We start from the raw sequence: 20,995 nt of genomic DNA, 5'->3' as shown, positions 1-20,995 counted from the left end.
CTTCGGGCGTGTGCAGTTGTGTGAGACAGCACCCCCAACCTGAACCTGATTGATCGATTATGTTGCGCAACACCCATGCTGCTTTTGAAGGGCAAAACCTATGGATCCATTTGGTGCTAATTGTGCTTCACAGATCAAAGTTCTGCATGGGAATAATGCAGAGTACCATGGATGTTCTATCAACCTGTTTGATTGCAATTCTATTGGAACAAACAACATGGCTTGTTATCACCTGATGACTGCTGCCAGTCACTTTAAGCATGTTTAAGTTGCCAGTTGACTGACTATTCTCGTATGGGAACCTTACTTTTACTTACATTCCAGCAAAACTTACAGGTGGACCCTGTACCTTTACATGATTAGGACTCATGATGTTTCCATCTAACTCTATACCAACGTGTTATCTTAGAGACACTATTCAATTAGTTATTATCCCAATCAAAATGTAAAAGCTTCAGTCTTCATATTGTAGGTGTGCCTGGTTTAAGTGTTTATAATATCAATAAGTTAATCCCACTTCTATTGCTTTATAGTGATTGCTCTTGTCATTTTGTTATGTTGCTGTGCACAAAGCATACCTAATTTGCTTGTCATTTGTTTTTAGAAAAAAAATAGAGAAGTTGATTTTAGGACTATAGGGTATGAGTCCTTGGTCAAAAGGATGGAATGTAATGATATGTGAGTTTTGACCACTGACTCCACGTTGCACTTAGCCTAGCACTACACCATCACATTAGTGACCACCAGCTTCATTTTGCCTATTGACTTTATTTTAGCATTAGCCACTGCCACATTAAAAGCTGCGAGTAGTTGTCCACATTGTACAATGTGCACATGTTTTTATTCTTCATGTTTTTTTTCCACCAAGGGCTTAGGCTGATACGATTGCACTCAGACATGCAGGGAACAGACTTGTTTTGAATTGGTACCTTGGGATTGTGGCCAAGTCCCGACATGTTATTTTCGAAGCAGGCCTAAAGCAATCAGCATGTTTTGAATAAATAAACTTCTGCAGGGAGAGGAAGGTTCTAGACTTTTCCTCTCTTGTTTGTTCAAAGTACAAGAGGCCGAGACCAGATGGACCGGGGACAGAGAGCGTTTGCAGATCTCAGGCACATACAGGATGCTGGAGTGTGCCATCCTTCCGGTGAGGATAATTGATCTCTCGCTCCTTGATCGATTCTGGGATCTGGCGATCTGATGCTGAATAGGAGGGCGATGAAGCAGTGATGCCCTTTTCTCATGGTGATACATATTTTTAATTCATTAATTGCTTTGCATTATAATATACATATATTTGCTGTGTATACTGCAGTGGAGAATCATTTGTACATTCTTTCATTTCATTGCTGTGACCATTTTTGAATGTGTGCTTTCAGCATGCTAATCTCCTTTTAGGAACCTTGTGTAGTGAAATAATAAATGTCTTCTTTGGACTAAGAAGCGCATTCCAGAGATTTTTGTCAGTGCATGAGTGTTTCAGCTCAGTCATTAGTGAAGCAAAACAAGAGGAGAGCTGGAAGGATAAAGAGTGAGAGCAACTGGGAGCGCATGGTTAAGATTAAATTATTGAAATTACATGGGCAGGCTGGAGAAAGGTCCATGGGTAAAAATTAAATAGGCAGCCTGGAGGAAGGTCCATAGGTAATAAAGTAGACTATGGGGTGGAACGGGGGATGGAGGCTAAAGAGGAAATTGCAGGGAACTTACAAAGAGTGAGAAAATCATTAGTCTACATTAAGACAAGAGGAGTTACAGTAATGTCTTCAAAAGAGTTAAAAAGGGGGTTAAGCAAGTGCCTCATGTGATGGGCAAAGAGGTAACTGCCTGAGAAAGACTGAGGGCTGTGAACTCTTTCCTGAGGGTGAAAAACCTGGGTATGACTGGTCATTAAGTCAGATAATTAAGTTGTCAAGAAAGATGACCTTTGAGAAATGCACAATAAAAAGGAGAAGGAAACCACCTAGAAATGAGCAGAAAGTGGTGTGAGGGCCAGGAGGCGGGTAGCATAGGGCTACCAGAAGTTAGAAGATGAAAGTGAAAGAGCATACAAGGAGTTCAGCGGCTGGAAAAAGAGCAGGGATTTGCATAAAATAATGGTAACAGTTTACCCAGGTTGAGTAATGCAGTCAACAGGGAGAACTTTGAAGCCAGTTGGATTGGCAGTGTATAGGTATTGAGCTGCAGAGTCAACAAACCAAGTTTCTGTGAGGAATAATAAATCAAAATGATGGTCATTTATTAAGTCAAAATGTTTTGAGGTGAGAAGTGACAAAGAGCATAGTAGATTAAGTGGGTTTCAGTGTAGCTACTGTCTCAGCAGGGTATGTAAGGAGACTAGTAAGGATTTCTCGCAGAATCCAAGTTGATGGAAGGAAAACGACGGGCGGCGGGATTTACCTTGAATTGAAGGAAGAGAAGTGCATCAGGGGAATGGTGGATCAGAGTGGTATTTTGAGCATGGCAGCTGACTGCACTGTGTTGTCCAACCTGATATTTTGTTTAAAGGTTTTATGGTCCTGTGCAGGCATGGTTGCAGAGAGGAGTGATCGGGAGATCTGCTGGGGTGACCTTTCATAATATCATTCCATATCTTATTCTCACTGTGAGATGCAAAGAAGTGGTCATAGTGTGTAGCCAGTTGAGACTTGCAGTAGTGAACTAGTTTAGAGTCCCCTGATTGGCCAGCAGTATGCAGCAGATCTCTTGAGTTATTCCATTCCTCTTCAGTTGGTGATGTATGGTTCACGAAGTGGTACAGCCCTTCTTAACATGTTGGACAGAAAAAAGAATGTGCTGGTTGCCAAGCTTTTATATATCGGTGAGCTGTAAACTGTAGACCGTATTTCAAAGGTTTGTGGGATAATGCAGTTATCTTGGACATAAATGTGTTTTAACCTATACTGTAAAGTATATGCTTCTCAATTCTTTAAATCTTCTATTATACCCTAGAACTTGTTGGGTTTACAAAGATCTCTGCAACAGTTGAGTGGACTCAGCCCCATAAGGAATTTTTAAATTATGTTTATAACCAATTATGTAATACCGAACAGATTTGCTATCACATTTATTCTTCTTGACAATTTCTTTGGTGGCAGAGATTTTAGATTTTTTTTTTTAAAGCGTAAAGTTGGTAGTCAGACTTCGCCCATCGGCTAACCCCACCGCTTTGCACACAATTTGCGACATACAGAGGAATTATTTTCATTTTCCTACAATTCTCTACTTTAAGAGAGCTTTCTTATATACAATGCAGTGTTACGCATATTAAATATAAAGTTTCTTCCACATTGTTTAATTGATCTGGCGTGATTGATGATTTTGAGTCTTTCACTAAACGGAATTTACGGGTTGTTTCTGCTTTTGACTCAGTTTAACCCCTAGGGTGCCTTGGACGGGGTGATCCCCCCCCCCCCCCCGGAGGCAGATCGGCCAGTTTTTTGGGCGATCTGTCCCAGGGGGGGCGAAAACCACTAGACACCAGGGAAATTATTTTCTTTGTTGTAGGGCAGCGACCCCTTAGGCAAGGGTTGCTGCCCCGGGGGCAATATTTTTTTTATATGTTTCGGCTCCCCCTCGGGCTAGATAGGCCATGTTTTTGGCCGATTTGGTCCCCGGGGGGGGGGGGTCGAAACCCACTAGGCGCCAGGGATTGTGAGGTGTGTGTGTGTTTTGTGTGTTTGGGGGCACCCCTTGGGCAAGGGTCGCCCCCCCCAAAGGGGGGAAATTTCATATTGGCTATCTCTGTCCCCCTTGGGGGCAGAGGGGCCTATTTTTGTAGGCCCATCTGCCCCCAAGGAGGGCAGAAACCACCAATCCAGCAGGGATTTTTTATTTGGGTTCCCCTTTTTTTGTTTAATCCTGGGGGTGCCCCCCGTTTTCCCCCTTTGGTACGGGTCGCCCCCTAAAGTGGGCACAGAGCTGTTGGCCATTTCTGCCCTCCTTGGGGGCAGATCGACCAATTTTTTTACGGCCATCTGCCCCCAAGGGGGGGCAGAATCCACTTAGGTACCAGGGATCCTGTGTGTGCGTGTGTGTTTTGTGTGTGGGGGTGCAGTAGCACCTTTGACAAGGGTCGCCCCCCTTGGAGGCAGATCAGCCTATTTCTTTTTTTTAGGCCCATCTGCCTCCTAGTGGGGCAGAAGCCGCTTAGGCATCAGGGACAATTTCTAAGTTCTTGGTGGTGGGGTGTTTGTCAACTGGCGAAGTATTTGTATTTGTGATTATAACAGTTTATTTCTTCTTTTTGTTCTAGTTCAAAGCTTTTGCTTCCTTTGCTGTGGATCCTTGCGGTTTTGGCAGTAGTTGTCCTGCGGTTTGCATAGTTGCATGTTTTAGGTAACTGAAAGCAATTTACTCCAAAGGAGTATTGTTGACATGCATGAATGACATGTTTGTAGGTGGTGTACTAAATGCAGTATTGCGTGTGAATTTGTCCTTAGATTTGAGCACAATGTTATTTGTGTTGTCATATGTCTAATTTGCTTTTTTCTTTTTAGTGGGATATCATTGGTGATTGCTGTGTCTGTGCAGAGTAGTTACTGATGAGTAGCTTTTTCAGGCAAGTGAGTGGTGTAGTTTTTTAGTACATAACTCTTTGTGATAAAGCTACACTTTGTTTATTACTTATTTTAGTGCTAGTTGTTGTTGGCAATCCATTTGTTGTTAGTGAGGATCATGGCTAGCCGCAGAGTGACCGCTCAGCAGGTTGTTGGCATGCTCTTTGAGTTGTCTTCAGACCATGATTACGAGACTGACTCTGCATCTGAGGCAGAGGAGGAAGTGAGAGATTCTGGCAGTGAGTTTTCTGTCCAAGAGTATTCTTCTGATGAGGAAGCTACTCTCAGTGCAGATGAAGGGCCTGTTGTAGAGGAGGACATTGATGTGCCAAGAGTGCAGCATCCTGGGGCTGAAGGGTTTCCCATTAGAAGACCTGACACCTGGATTGCCCCAAACACGGAGCAGCCACAATTACCTGCATTTACTGGTCTCCCAGGGTGTATAAAGTCAATACGGAAAACTTTTTGCCTGTCCATTTCTTTCACTTGTTTATGTTCAGTGTATTTTTGGAAGAGATTGTGGAGCAGACTAATTTGTATGCAGAGCAATTTTTGCGGGACAACGCTGCCAGACTTAAGCCTCAGTCTAGAGCATCTCAGTGGGTTCCCACGTATCTGGAAGAGATGAAAAAGTTTTTAGGTTTGACTTTTTTGATGGGGTTGATCAGGAAGCCGTCACTGGCTTCTTATTGGTCTACTAGTCCCTTGATGGCAACGGCTATATTTCCTGCAACTATGACACGTAATCAGTATTTGCTTCTTCTTCGGATGCTGCATTTTGTAGACAATGCTTTAGCCTTGCCACGAGATCACCCTGATTGTGACCGTCTTTTTAAGATTAGGCCTGTCCTTGATCATTTTGTAGATCGGTTTTCAGAGGTCTATGTTCCAGGCAAAGAGATAAGTGTGGACGAGTCTTTGGTCCTTTTCCAGGGGCGTTTAGTTTTTAAGCAGTACATTCCTAGTAAGAGGGCACGGTATGGGATTAAATTATATATGCTGTCAGAAAGCAGTACAGGATATGTGTATAATTTCCGGGTCTACACTGGTAGGGATTCCAGTATTGACCCTCCTGGTTGTCCGGCCACTTTTGGAGTTAGCGAAAAAATTGTGTGGGAACTTGGTAGAAGACTGTTTAACAAAGGTCACCATTTGTATGTAGATAATTTCTACATTGGAGTGCAGTTGTTCAAGGAGTTGTTTAGAGTGGACACTGTTGCTTGTGGCACAATCCGTTCTAACCGGAAAGGCTATCCAAGGGAGCTTGTCTGTAAAAAACTTGAGAGAGGACAGTGCAGTGCCTTGCGGAATAATGAGCTGCTAGCTCTGAAATTTTCAGACAGGAGGGATATGTACATGCTATCTACCATCCATGATGAGAGTACTTCCCCTGTGACTGCTTGAGGTCAGGTTGCGGAAATGCGCAAACCTGCGTGCATTTTGGACTACAATAGGCACATGGGTGGTGTTGATAGAGTAGATCAGAAGTTGGAACCTTACACTGCTCTTCGTACGTCTTACGTGTGGTATAAAAAGTTGGCCCTACATTTATTTAATTTGGCAACTTTGAATGCTTTTATTGTGTTCAAGGATTGTTCACCTGAGTCAAGGATGACATTTGTTACATTTCAGGAGTCAGTGATAGAGAGCCTTATTGTGGTGGAACGGACAACAGTTCCTAGAGTAGAAGTGGTGGAGGATGTGGCTAGATTGAAAGATCGCCATTTTCCAGATCACATTCCTCCCACTCCCAAAAAAGACTTGCCCACAAAGAAATGTAGAGTATGTGCCCGGAGATCAATCCGGAGGGAGAGCTGGATGTACTGCCCCGAATGCCCTTCAAAGCCTGGGCTGTGTGTGCCCAGCTGTTTTAGAAGTTACCACACAAGGAAAAACTTTTGGGAAATACCGTGAGCGTAAACTGCCTATTTTATATTTTCATATGTTCGGTTTCACGGTTGGCATTACTGTCATGTATTTAGTTAGAGCTTTTGTGTTTGTAGTTTTGTACTTATTTTATAAGTAGTTAGTGGTTTCTTTGTTGTTTATGAACAACAACAAAAAATGATGGCGGTGTGCGTGGGGTGGCGCTTGGCTGGTGGTATGGGTGGGGTGGCGCTTGGCTGTCGGTATGGGTGGTGGTGGCGCTTGGCTGGCGGTGAGCTTGGGGTGGCACTTGGCTGGCGGTGTGCTTGGGGTGGCGCTTGGCTGGCGGTATGGGTTGGCGTGGCGCTTGGCTAGCGGTGCCAGCCAAACACCAGTCCACACACTCATCAGCTGGTGTGATTGCTGTATCAGGCATGTGGGCGTATGAAAGAGATGGGCCCTTGACTGGCGCTGTCTGTCGATGCGAGTGTTGTAATGTGCTGGGCCCGTGGCTGGCGGCGTGAATGGTCTTGTGCATGTCATGTATGAAAGGTGTGTGAATGGACTGTAAAGCGGTTGGTGCCTTGCCGTGGCTTTACAGCTCATGAGCTGTGAGTCATTGGTTCAGTTTTTTGGCCTTTTAGTTAATACCAGTGCATTTCACTTTTGTGAAATCTCTTGTTAATAAAATTTGATCTACTGAACCATCACTCACCCTCGTGCCAAATCCAACCAGTATGTGTGGTACAAATGACAAAACCTGCTCCGCTGTAATCAGGCGTCGCAGCACACTTGAGACACGCTAGGTGTTTCAGGTGGGACCCCGATGATGAAGCATGCCACCAACTTGGTTGTTGGGTGAGGGGTCTTTTTCACATAACCTAAGTGCGTTTCTTTTCACAATTTTAGTGTTGGGCACATCAGACGTATGTGGACACATCAAAATGATATATTACACAACTACCTGTGTTTGGGGGGGAAGGGGCACCTATGTTTTTGGCCCTGGGTGTGGCCTTCATCTAGGGAAACCTACCAAACCCACACATTTTTTAAAACTAGACACCCCAAGGAGTCCAGGGAGGTGTGGCTTGCATGGATCCCCCAACATTTTCTTACCCAGACTCCTCTGCAAACCTCAAAATGTGCTTAAAAAAGCATATTTTCCTGACTTTTGTTTGTACGATCACCGCTCCAGCACAAAATTCCTACTCCCCAGCGTTCCCCTCAGTCTCCCAAGTAAAATGACACCTCACTTGTGTGGGTCCCCAAAGCAGAGTCAGCCTAAAGATGTATAAAAGAAGAATGTCCTTATCAACTCGCTGTGCTATCCCCTCTATCTCTACAAGTTTTTTGGCCTTATTTTGTTGCAGGCACCTGGCCCACCCACACAAGTGAGGTATCATTTTTATCGGGAGACTTGGGGGAACGCTGGGTGGGATGAAATTTGTGGCTCCTCTCAGATTCCAGAACTTTCTGTCACCGAAATGTGAGGAAAATGTGTTTTTTTCGCCAACTTTTGAGGTTTGCAAAGGATTCTGGGTAACATAACCTGGTCGGAGCCCCACAAGTCACCCCATCTTGGATTCTCCTAGGTCTCTAGTTTTAAAAAATGCACAGGTTTGGTAGGTTTCCCTAGGTGCCGGCTGAGCTAGAGGCCAAAATCTACAGGTAGGCACTTTGCAAAAAACACCTCTGTTTTCTGTCAAAAAATGGGATGTGTCAATGTTGTGTTTTGGGGCATTTCCTGTTGCGGGCGCTAGGCCTACCCACACAAGTGAGGTAACATTTTTATCGGGAGACTTGGGGGAACGCTGGGTGGGAGGAAATTCGTGGCTCCTCTCAGATTCCAGAACTTTCTGTCACCGAAATGTGAGGAAAATGTGTTTTTTTAGCCAGATTTTGAGGTTTGCAAAGGATTCTGGATAACAGAACCTGGTCAGAGCCCCACAAGTCACCCCCTCTTGGATTCCCCTAGGTCTCTAGTTTTCAAAAATGCACAGGTTTGGTAGGTTTCCCTAGGTGCCGGCTAGCTAGAGGCCAAAATCTACAGGTAGGCACTTTGCAAAAAACACCTCTGTTTTCTGTTAAAAAATGGGATGTGTCCACGTTGTGTTTTGAGGCATTACCTGTCGCGGGCGCTAGGCCTACCCACACAAGTGAGGTATCATTTTTATCGGGAGACTTGGGGGAACGCTGGGTGGGAGGAAATTCGTGGCTCCTCTCAGATTCCAGAACTTTCTGTCACCGAAATGTGAGGAAAATGTGTTTTTTTTTAGCCAAATTTTGAGGTTTGCAAAGGATTCTGGGTAACAGACCCTGGTCAGAACCCCACAAGTCACCCCATCTTCGATTCCCCTAGGTCTCTAGTTTTCAAAAATGCACAGGTTTGGTAGGTTTCCCTAGGTGCCGGCTAGCTAGAGGCCAAAATCTACAGGTAGGCACTTTGCAAAAAACACCCCTGTTTTCTTTGAGAAAATGTGATGTGTCCACTTTGTGTTTTGGGGCATTTCCTGTTGCGGGCACTAGGCCTACCCACACAAGTGAGGTACCATTTTTATCAGGAGACTTGGGGGAACAAAGAAAAGCTAAACAAGTGTTATTGCCCCTTGTCTTTCTCTACATTGTTTCTGTCCAAATATAAGACAGTGTGTAAAAAAGACGTCTATTTGAGAAATGCCCTGTAATTCACATGCTACTATGGGCACCCCAGAATTCAGAGATGTGCAAATAACCACTGCTCCTCAACACCTTATCTGGTGCCCATTTTGGAAATACAAAGGTTTTCTTGATACCTATTTTTGACTCTTTATATTTCAGCAAATGAATTGCTGTATACCCGGTATAGAATGAAAACCCACTGCAAGGTGCAGCTCATTTATTGGCTCTGAGTACCTAAGGTTCTTGATGAACCTCCAAGCCCTATATATCCCCGCAACCAGAACAGTCCAGCGGACGTAACGGTATATTTCTTTCAAAAATCTGACATTGCAGGAAAAAGTTACAGAGTAAAACGTAGAGAACAATGGCTGTTTTTTTCACCTCAATTTCAATATTTTGTTATTTCGGGAAACCCTTCTGGATCTACACAAATTACCCATTGCTGAATTTAGAATTTTGTCTACTTTTCAGAAATGTTTAGGTTTCTGGGATCCAGCATTGGTTTCACACCCATTTCTGTCACTGACTGGAAGGAGGCTGAAAGCACAAAAAATCTTAAAAATGTGGTATGTCCCAGTAAAATGCCAAATTTGTGTGGAAAAATTGGGTTTTCTGATTCAAGTCTGCCTGTTCCTGAAAGCTGGGAAGCTGGTGATTTTAGCACTGAAAACACTTTGTTGATGCCATTTTCAGGGAAAAGACCACAAGCCTTCTTCTGCAGCCACTTTTTCCAATTTTTTTTTTTTTAAACGAAATTGTCACTATATTTTGGTTAATTTCTTGGCCTCCTTCAGGGGAACCCACAAAGTCCGGGTACCTCTAGAATCCCTAGGATGTTGGAAAAAAAGGACGCACATTTGGCTTGGCTAGCTTATGTGGACAAAAAGTTATGAGGGCCTAAGCGCGAACTGCCACAAATAGCCAAAAAAAAGGCCTGGCACAGGAGGGGGAATAAAGCCTGTCAGCGAAGGGGTTAAAAGCTCTGACCTGCCTGGCAGCCCGCTTAGTCTTTTTTTTGTTTCGCTATTTTCTAATTTCCACTTCCGGACTCTATGCCAGTAGCGAGCCTCTTTCCATTGTGCTGACTATTACCATGGAGATCGTGTATACAAAGCTGGCAGCAGGCGGCTGCCAGAGAAGGAGGGTGGGAAGGCTAGAGGGCGTCTGACATTTCTAAGTCAGGTGTTGCCAGGCAAGTAAGTGCAGTATATTTTAATTATATTTTCATTTTATGCTAAGTGTTGGGTTGACCAGGAGTCCTTTTGTGTTGCATGTAAGTAAATTAGACTATGCCGCACTTGAGCCAAAACAAATCAAACATATGACAATAAAAGCAATGGACATTATTTTCTTCACATTAGTACCAACGCACCATTTGATATGGTGTACGTATTTAACCCAGTGCTCCGCGCTCTGCAAATACAGTTCTTGTTACACAGTCTCCGTATACAGCATTTGGCAGACAGACTCGACTATACAGATGAAATGCGCGTAATTGTAAATTCTTTTGTCGCAGATGTGCCTTCGGATACGATGTTAGAGGACAGTCATACTTATCTGTTGGTTCTCCACCGAGAGACTAGTCAGCTGTTTAGTCGGGAGGTCCCATGTAAAAGCATTAACGTGAATGGCGAGTGTACTATTTCAGAAGTCATACAAGTTTCCTCACAAAATCTGTGGGGGCATTTGGTTTATTAGGAGGACTTAATGATTAAAAAAGGGTGACACACTCCAAATAAGGCGAGTTGAGAGGCATGGCATTGCATCTATGCATCTTTATGTAACCATATTACTTTTTATTTTATTGTTTTATGGTCAATAACAATATTTGCAAATACGAAAAACGGACCTATAATTAATTAAGAGAATATTGTCAAGTGATGTATATCAATGCAAGCGCCAGTAAACGCCGGCGGCTGCCTAATTACTACTCATTTACAGCGCTCGCTAAATAAAATAGATAGTAGCAATAAATAATGCATTAGAAAATACTTTCTGTCAGAACGATTAAACAGTGTATTATATACAGTTAATAACGTCCTCATTTAAAACAGTCCAAGAATATATTGTTGCAGAACTCCGATACCCTTTTATGCTTCCATCTCCTCGGACACAGTAATAATTCTGTTCAATAAATCTGGAATTATTAATGTAGGTATCCCTTCTACTAATAGTATCAAAACTTGTATTTCCTCTTTCATAAATAATTAGATATAGAGAAAGAACATGTGAAATAGTCTAGTTTAGTGTTTATTGGCGCGTCAGTGACATTGCAGGGCCAAAAGAAATGTATAATATTTTAATATAAAATTTATTATTGCATGATTTCCAAGACTTTGATTTAAGACATCCATGATTTGATGGCTTAATAGATGACGCACAGGCTGCGAAATCTAGAAGGCCATCAGCACCCTCCCAAACTTTTCAACCAAAATCAAGATCTCTGTAAAAAAAACATGCACTACCATGTTTAGACTATCCATGAGGAATTGCAAAAAAGGAAAAATGAAACGTCAAGCCATTTTCTGATACATTCCTAGGACATGGAAATCCATTGCGGTTCCACTCCCACTGACCATATTGTTTCTGCAGTTCTGAAAGGCGCTTATCATTTGAAGCAGCTCCTGGTCACCTCATAATCCTACCCCCAGCTACAGCAAGTGAAGCACAACCCCCTCCCTTGGTGTTATCACAGTCATCACAACACCCAGTGCTTTCAGGCCAAATAGACACACCAAATCCTTTCATCACCGCCTCACTTCATCTGCCTGGCATCTACTTGTATGTAATACTACTCTGTTGTACAACACTCATTAGCTTTGTAGCTAGGTTCTCTCTTTATTAACCCAGAACATAAATATATACACACAATGATCTGCACCCTCAAATGGTTAATGGGGTCTAATTAATCAATAAATCAGTCAAAAGTCATAACCATGGTAGGAGAGTTCAGAATCGAGGTGGGCCACCTTTAGTGTTGAAATATATGTTAATGTCCAAATAACCTAAATTGCTTCTTCCTGCGTTCTTGCTTCCGCTGCTTTCTATTGAATTAGGAAGACTATCACCTGGGCTTTTGTTAGACTCCACCTTATTTAGGAAAAATACAGCTCAGGTCATAATCAGCCTCTACCTTGATTATGGGAATGCTGTCTATTTTGGCCTTCCTAAGAACTTGCTCATTAAACAGCAGCTAGTGCAGAACTCTAAAGTCTGTCTGGTGCTTTGGTTACCACATGGTACACTTATATCCCCACCACCACTCTGCCCTCCATTGGATACCAATATCTAAAGAGATAGCCTTTAGTCTGTTTTGTTTGCTACTGCACTCATGAGGAAGTTAACTCCTCTGCAACTGCGTGCAGTCACTCATCTCATGTTTTGAAAGGATTTGAAACCCTTGCTTTTCCCATCTATCTACTTTTCAGTTGAGTCCTCCAGTCACAGTTGAGCTTAGTACCAGGATACTTCTCTATATGCATTCTATAGACATTCATTGGTTCAGGTGGGGAGAGTGGTGAGGAAATGATTTGGGACATAACAATGGGTAATATGGACAAAAAAGGAAAAATTGTGTCACGTCATTGAAAGTATGAGAAACCCCACAGTTACAAATGAGTGTTTCTGACATTATTGCTATGTTTGCCCCAGGCTGGTGTTCTTGTGCTGAAGCCCTCCCGGGGGTGAACGAGTGCCGAGTAAATACACAGGACAGCGTACTGGTTATTGAGATACTTCCTAGCACCAAAATCGGTGCCCGGCTTTTATTTCCTTTGTTGGATGGGCCCATTTCCTTCCTCAGCTCAGGGTTCCCAAGAGAAACACCCCGCTCTTCGGCAGGACATGGGATGTCCTAACAACAGCATAACATCCTTCCTTTAGTGTGGCATCAAAAGAACATGACATCAGAAACTTCGTGTGATCCTGTATGTACAAAGAGATAGATAGATAGAGAGAGAAAGAGAAAGAAACACAACAAGAAAACAAACAACAGTCCTTAGTACTTGCAACATAGGGGGTCATTCTAAGTCTGGCGGGCGGCGGAGGCCGCCCGCCAGACTTCCCCCAACAAAATACCGCTCCGCGGTCGAAAGACCGCTGAGGGTATTTTGGGATTTGCCCTGGGCTGGCGGGCGACCGCCAAAAGGCCGCCCGCCAGCCCAGGGCAAATCAACCTTCCCACGAGGACGCCGGCTCAGAATTGAGCCGGCAGAGTGGGAAGGTGCGACGGGTGCAGTGGCACCCGTCGCGTATTTCAGTGTCTGCAAAGCAGACACTGAAATACAGAGTGGGGCCCTCTTACGGGGGCCCCTGCAGTGCCCATGCCATTGGCATGGGCAATGCAGGGGCCCCCAGGGGCCCCGTGGCACCCCCTACCGCCATCCTGTTCCTGGCGGGAGACCCGCCAGGAACAGGATGGCGGTAGGGGGTGTCAGAATCCCCATGGCGGCGGAGCGCGCTCCGCCGCCATGGAGGATTCTCAAGGGCAGCGGAAAACCAGCGGAAAACCAGCGGAAAACCAGCGGAAAACCGGCGGGAGACCGGCGGTTTTCCAAATCTGACCACGGCCAAAGCGCCGCGGTCAGAATGCCCTGCGGGGCACCGCCGGCCAGTCGGCGGTGCTCCCGCTGACCCTGGCCCCGGCGGTCTCAGACCGCCGGGGTCAGAATCAGGGCCATAGTCTTTTAAGTGAGAGGACTTCAGTGGGCACAGTCTCAGGTGGTACCTTCTGGTCCCACTCTGCCTCAGGAAATCTCCTGACGCTTTGGGACTTCCTCTGAGGGCTTGATAATCGGTGGACGTTTCATTCCCTTGCAGGCCTGTTCCCAAACTGGCCTCGAATGACACATTCATCGGTGATGGTCCCTGTGGTTGGGGAGCAAACAACATTTCCTGGGATGTCTCTTGGTGGAGCGAGTTATCAGCCTTCAGTGATGGAATGTGTTGCATCATCTTGTGGTCCCTTTTACAGCAGTCTATGTCCAGGGGTGAATTTCAAAGGTAGCAAAAATGTTCCTTTTGGGTTCCGGTTGCTCACCAACACTCTATCCCCCAATTATATGAGTTGTCTTCTAGCTTGCCTTGCTCTTGAAGCATTATCATTCTTGGTTTGACGTTGACGTAAGGCTTCTTTGACTTGACAGCACTGTGGTGAGGGAACCTCCACATGAGGAATGGAGTCCCTCACAGGGCGTTGCATGCAAAGAGCAGAGGGGCTCAATTTGGTTGTGGCATGGGGTGTTAATCGCTATTCCTTGAAGGCACACTGCATGTTCTGGTCGTTTGCAAGGGCAGCGGAAAACCTTGTTCAGAGTTCGCATGAAGCGTTCTGCTTCACCATTGGCCTGGGGCCATTGGGGCATGAATTTGAAGTGGTGGGTGCCCCTTAATCGCATGTACTCTGACATGTCTTGGCTGGAGAAGGGAGGCCTGTAGTCACTTCAAAGTTCTCAGATCAGGTCGTGAGTGGCCATCACTTTTTCCAGGCGAGGAATAGTGTTGCCTGTCATGATGGATTCCATAATTTCGATTTATGGATATTTTGTGAAGTCATCAATGACAACCAGCACATGCCGGCCATCCTGTAAGCTCCCAAAATTGGCACTGGCTCTGTACCTAGGGTATTGGGGAATCACTTCTGTGATGATCAGTGCAGAAGGTTTGGACGAACCAGCTGCTTGACACATTGAACACTGCCTCACCATGCGTTCTACAAGGTCGTCTAGGTTGGGAAACCACACCTTAGGTCACAGTCTGGACTTGGTTCTGACAATTCCTTGGTGAGCGGTGTGCACTAGGTCAATCCCCCGCTGCTTTAGTTCTCTTGGAATGACTAGTCACAGACCTGTCATTAGGCAACCTTTGGGGGACACGGCTAGCTCAAGATGGACGTTGTGTAGAGAGGTGAGCGTCAGTCTCTCATCCTCCGTGCAGTTGGCCATGTTCTTGCTTAAGGAGTTCCAGTTTCCTGAGGTAACTGCTGAGATGGGCAGCTGAAGACAGTCATTCTTGGCCGTGGCTTGCATAATGTATTCAAGGGAGATAGGAAGCGGTCAAGAAGGTTTCGCCACCAAATGAACGTATTCCTCCATCTCCTCAGCTTCTAACTCTTCTTCATGAGTGACAGGTCGAGTGTGCCGGGAAAGGTAGTCCACTGTATTGTGTGATCCAGGCTGAAAGACCAGTGAGAAACCGTAATTTTGTAGTTGTAGGATCCACTTCTCAATCCTGGAGGTGGTATGGAGGAGGATCCTGTAAAGAGGGGAATGAGGGGCTTGTTATCCGTGTGTACTGTAAATGGCTGGCCCAGTAAGAACAGGTGGAAATGGCGGCAATCCCGGTGTACTGCAATTGCTTCTTTTTCAATGTGGGAATATCACTGTTCAGTCTCTGTCAGAGCTCGGCTCGCATAGGCTACAGGAGCACACTCTCTGTTTTCTTGTCTCTGGGACAGCACTTCTCTGAGGCCAACAGGACTGGCATAGAAGGATAACTGATTCATGACTGGGGTTGAAGTAGGCCAGGGTGGTGTCATTAGACAGGGCTTTCTTGGTCACCTGGAAAGCCTACTCTTGTGCTGGCCCCAAACTCCACGGGCTGGTGGCTTTCATAGGCTCTCACAGGGGGGCTGTAAGTGTGGTGATGTTTGGGATGAACTGTCTGCAGTAAGCAACCATCCCCAGGAAACTGCACACTCCAGTGACATTGGTGGGCACAGGGGAAGTCTGTATATTATAGACATTCGCTGGGTCTTGCATGACCCCCTCTTTGGAGAACCAGCATCCGGAGAACGCATTGTTTCTTCGTAGGAAAGCACATTTTTCGTTGTGGAGCGTTAGGCCATTGTCTTCTAGTCTTTGGAAGGTGGCTTTCAGGCATTCTAAATGTTGCTCTAACATGGGCATGAACTAAAATGTCGTCACTGACATTGGTGACTCCTAGGTTGGCTAGGACCCCTCAGATGGTGTCTTGAAAGACTTATGCGGCACTGGAAATTGCGAAGCTGAATAGTTTGTATCGGCGTAGACTAAAGTGTGGGGAGAAGGTGGTGATCGTTCTGGATTCCGGTCTAAACATGAGCTGGGGTAGCCCACCCGGAGATCCATTTTGGAAAACCATTTCGATACCCTGACTTCTGCCACAATGTCATCAACTGTGGGTGTCAGGTGTCGCTCTCTGCAAATGGCTAGGTTCAGCAGGCGCATGTCGATGCAGGTTCTGACCTCACCAGGCTGCTTTGGTTTTCGGGCCACCACAATTGGAAACACCCACGGGGTGGGGCCTTCCACCTTCTCAATGATGTCAGCTTGCTCCAGCTTCATTAGTTCTGCTTCAACCTTGGGCCGTAGATGGAATGCTACCCTCCGATGTTTCAGGGCCACTGGTTGGATGGACTCGTCTTTGTGGAGGTTTGTGAGGTGGTCCTTGAGGCATCCAATGCCTTCAAAAAGGGGTGCAAACTCTTCCACAAGTTCATCAACAGTCCCTTGATGGATACTGAAGGCAAGAGTGAACAACTGTAGCCCTTCAGCCGTCCGCCAAATCAGCAACATTTCAAATCCATCTTTAGTTATGTAGACTTTAGCGCATGTGGACTGAGATTCATGTTGAATTTCTGTCATAAACACACCATCCAGAAAAAGTGGGGTTGAAGAGCTATATTCGAAAACTTGAGTGGACATGGAGCGCAGGGCTGGTTGAATAGGTAGCATTTTCAGGACCTCTTGCGCCATGATATTGGTTGACTCCGCTGTGTTGATTAGTGCGGGAAGCTGATGGCCCTCTATTGTGATGTTGCATCGTGGGCCTCTTCTTGGATATACATTGGGCTGTAGGGTATGAATGACATGAATCGTGCCTTCCATTTCTTCATCGTCCATGTCTTCTTCGTCCTCGGGGTTTTCGGGAATCTGCATCGCATATATTGTCTTTTGTTTCTGTCGCCTCTTTTGTGACAAGGATTTGCAGACCTTTGCAAAGTGGTTGGGTTTGTTACATGCTGAGCACCTATTCCCTTGGGCAGCGCATGGTTCTCAATGGGCGAACAGATCTCCACAGTTATAAAACATCCTGGGACTGGGGCAGAGCTTTGTGCATGTCTTTTTCTTGTCTGTACTCGCAGCAGCCACTGCGTTGACCAGTTCAGTCTTCAATGTGTGCGGCACACACTTTGAAAGTTCTTTGGAGTGACCCATCATCAAAATGTTAGCCATTGTCATTCCCAGGACCTGTAGGATATTCTCTTTAAGTTTAAGAGAGAGGAAGCTCTGAATAAACTGTGCTCAAATCTCGTCAGTGGCATCTGGCAGGGTGCAGGTGCTGGCTAAGTCCTGCAGGTGGGCATAGAAGGCATCCACGGACTCATCTGTTGACTGACGAGCTTGGCGGAGCAGGACTCTCTCATAGTCTGGATTCACAAGTTGCGCAAAGTGGGTCAACAGTGCTTGTTTCAATGACGTGTAGGTGTACAGCGGGCCAGTTTTTACAACGGATTTTCCTAGGTTATGTATCGCCACACCTCCCAAGTGCAGCAGCATGGGATGTCGTCTTTCATCATCAAGGGCTATTGCCACAAAACAGGTCTCCAAACGTTCGACCCAGTCCTTCTATTTAGTGGCCAGTTCTGGGGGAGGGCTATCCATTCTGAAAGGCTCAAGCGCCAGAATAGAAGTCATGCTGAGGCAGCCCTGTAACCGAAGGCAGGTACAGTTTTAACAGGGTACAGTCACACAACACCGCACTGCATCGTGAGTGAATACAGAGGTAAGTCAGGGTCCTCAGCTGTCGATCCTTAATTGTGGCTTAGCAGGCACTAGGATCCCCAGAAGTGTATAGGGAGTCAGTTCTATGTGCTGAAACTGCCTTTGGGGAAGAGGCAGCAAAGTGTAAAATCAGCAGCAAAATGTTCCCAACCTTAGTGCAGTTAACAATCTCTTAATTGGCCCGATGCAGCGTGAACAAATAGCCTCAGGGCAATGCACGGCAGGATGCTTTCCGGTAAGCAGCAAGAATGGCTGGCAGCCATTATAGGCCCACACACATGATGCACGTTTGCACGAGTTTAGCATGTGAGCACGCGTGCATTCGGCAGGTCACATTGAGGGAGAAAGCAGGCGAAGCAGGAGTGCCACGGCAGCGGCAGAGAGAGACCAGCATCGAACGGGTAGGGCTGCTCCTCCTCGTCGCCATTTGCTATTTTTACCCCCAGGCTGGTGTACTGGTACAGGAGGCCCCCGGGGGTGAACAAGCACCAAATTAATACACAGGACAGCGTACTGGTTATTGCGATTCTTCCTGGCACCAAAACCGGCACCCAGCTTTTATTTCCTTTGTCGGATGGGCCCATTCCCTTCCTCAGCACAGGGTTCCTGAGGGAAATGCCCCAGCGCTTCAGCAGGACATGGGATGTCCTAACAACAACATAACAATTATGTTCTATCCATTTTTGGCTCTTAAATACATATGTTCCCATCTTAGGGGGTACGGAAGAGAGTTAATTTTTGAAAAAAGGGAGTTCATTGTATTCATTGTATTAACCCATTGACTGATATTGAACCACGGAGGCAGAAAGTACAACAACAATAATTGTATATGAGTCCCTCCACCCTGAGTACGTTTTTCCACGTAGTGACTAGATCATTGGGATCAGTGTTTGTATTAGGACTGTTAGGGCCTCGTTTAGAACTCTGCAGATGGGTTACTCCGTCACAACATTATATTCTATTGGATTTAGATAGTGGCGGACAGTATATCCATCACCATTGTGACAGAGTAACCTATCTGCCAAGTTCTAAATCAGGCCATTAGTTGGGAGCCCGCTTCTTCTGATTACTCTAGATGTTGGTGCAGTACACGCTCAAATGTGGTTGAGATAGCCGATATGCATCACCTCACAGTAGGAGCATGGTCAGATTAATCTTCTTGAGAAAGGACCTAGCTGCCAATATGCCTGGAGACTGATTGACCAGTGGGTGGATGCGATTGGAGTGAGTTTCAAGCTGAGAGTCTGGAAAGTGAACTGGAGAATGAAGCCACATCTATTGAAGCAGATGTCAAGCACACTAAGGTGGCACATCTGGGGAGGTTGGCAACCTTAGAAGGGGCTCTTTCAATGGTACAGTGTCTGAGGAAGATCCCAGTAGGAGGACAAGTTAGCAATAGGTCTGTCTTGAGAAAGGGGCGGGCGATAATTTGTGGTAATCTGATCCCCTGAGGATGGGAACTCTGCAATATGAGCAGAGAACAGTAGGTTAGCCAGAAATCAGGATACTGTGCTATCTTTTGATCCTGGGTCGGTCCTTCCTCCTGTCTTGGCGGCCTGCTAGCCAAACCTGTAGATGTACCTTGTTGAATTTTGTTGGTAGTTTGATTCCCTAGTTAGTCCCCTTAGAGAAAGGAAGGGAGTTGGTCAGGCATACACTGCCTCACTCACAAGAATGTTTCCATTGCCCATACCAAATGCATAAGCCCTCTGGGTTGGACAGCGGCAAAGATTAATCAGCACTTACTTAGAAAACCCAGCAGGAGATTATGTCATAAGTAGTCACCATGGCTTTTGAAGGCTGTATGAGTTTCAATTAATAGTGTAAATGTTACATTAGACTTTGTGCCTAATTTTGCTGAGAAGAATCCCATGTATTATTTTTCTCAAGTGGTCCTCCTGACCTCTCCTGCAGAATGTATTTTCCTATAATGAATGAGATAAGGCCACACTACATGACGTTTTTGGTCCTTTGGGAAGAGCAGATCTCCTCAAATCAGTTTCTTCCATGACTGACAACCCATCAGGTGATAACACTTTATTATAGCTCTGATGTGATTCAGACCGTGTTGGGAGGCACATTGCCCCTCACACCCATCGTCAAGACTATCCATCCACTTCTGTAAGGAGATCACATTGATCACATTGTGCCGCTTCGGGTCCTTTCACAGCAGATTCACACTTTTTACAGAGACAGTCTGGGCATTTGTTACCTGATGGGTGAAAAAAGACAGTGCATGTGTGAACCCGAATATGCAATCCAGTAAGTTGCCATTTTAGGCAGGAGATAGCTTGACATATATTTTAGATGGAGCTATGCATGTTACTGTATTTGTCATGTATGGCTTTGGCTCTATATTTTTTTTGCTTTTGCATGCAATGGGTGCATGCAGGAAACTGAACTCCCATTGCTGGCGTGAATGCCCTTTGATTAGCTTGCAAAATCTGTTCCACCCCGCCCAAGACATTACTCCTGCCCTGGCCATGTTTTTCTTCTGGTGAATTTCACAGTCTTTGAATCAAGTTGAAGTGCTCTGCTTTTTTCTGTGCTGTTTAACAGCAGAGCTATGCTTTGCTCATAGCAGGTCACTCATAGTGAACCATCAACCTACATTAGGGTGGTAACTGTTCCCTGAATGCAGGATATGAGGTGATGGGCAGTGGTGGCAGCATAATTATATTCATGGGAAACAGTCTTTTTACCTATCCCTCTTTGAACCTCTATGAGGAGATAGTCAATTGTCCCCCTTTTTTACACGTCTGTCCTGTCCCCGTGCTAGCCTTTCATGTGTGGGTGTTGTGTTTGTATTTGTGTGTGTGCAGGTGTGTTTCAATGTGTAACATTGTAGATGATAGTGTCTGTTTGGATGGTGCTGGAAAGGACATCCAGCACATTTGTATGCTCTTGACGCAGTCCCCAAATCAAATCCATAAAACAAATCTCACTTTTTTGGAGCAGGGAGGTTGACTTCTTTTCCTTTGTTCAGGGCAGGTGTCTCTTGCCACAGTAAACACACACTCTTTCTCCATCTCCCTGTCTTTTTGGCTGCTAGTTAGTAACAACAGCCTTTTCTTGATCTCTTTCTGGAGCTATTCCAAATTTACACCTTGACCAGCCCAAACTGGTCTGGCCTTGGACTCATTGCTCCCG

At 45.4% G+C, this 20,995-nt stretch overlaps 1 protein-coding gene across 6 annotated transcripts in view; it reads left to right on the top strand.

The window, feature by feature from the left end:
* The first annotated feature begins 10,143 nt into the window (after positions 1-10,143).
* The window catches only part of KIF9 (kinesin family member 9), a 483,408-nt gene continuing 472,556 nt past the window's right edge, over positions 10,144-20,995 (top strand). For 2 of the 6 annotated variants that reach the window (XM_069210938.1, XM_069210937.1), the window contains exon 1: positions 10,178-10,279. The gene's annotated coding sequence lies outside the window, so the exon portion shown is untranslated. Of the gene's footprint in view, positions 10,280-20,995 lie in introns of all 6 variants that reach the window. The other 4 variants (XM_069210939.1, XM_069210935.1, XM_069210940.1 and 1 more) reach the window with 3 other exon arrangements.

The sequence above is a fragment of the Pleurodeles waltl genome, chromosome 10 (genome assembly GCF_031143425.1).
Source record: "Pleurodeles waltl isolate 20211129_DDA chromosome 10, aPleWal1.hap1.20221129, whole genome shotgun sequence".
Taxonomy (NCBI): Eukaryota; Metazoa; Chordata; class Amphibia; order Caudata; family Salamandridae; genus Pleurodeles; species Pleurodeles waltl.
Note: the sequence above shows the minus strand (reverse complement) of the source record. Positions and strands in the feature narration are given on the sequence as shown.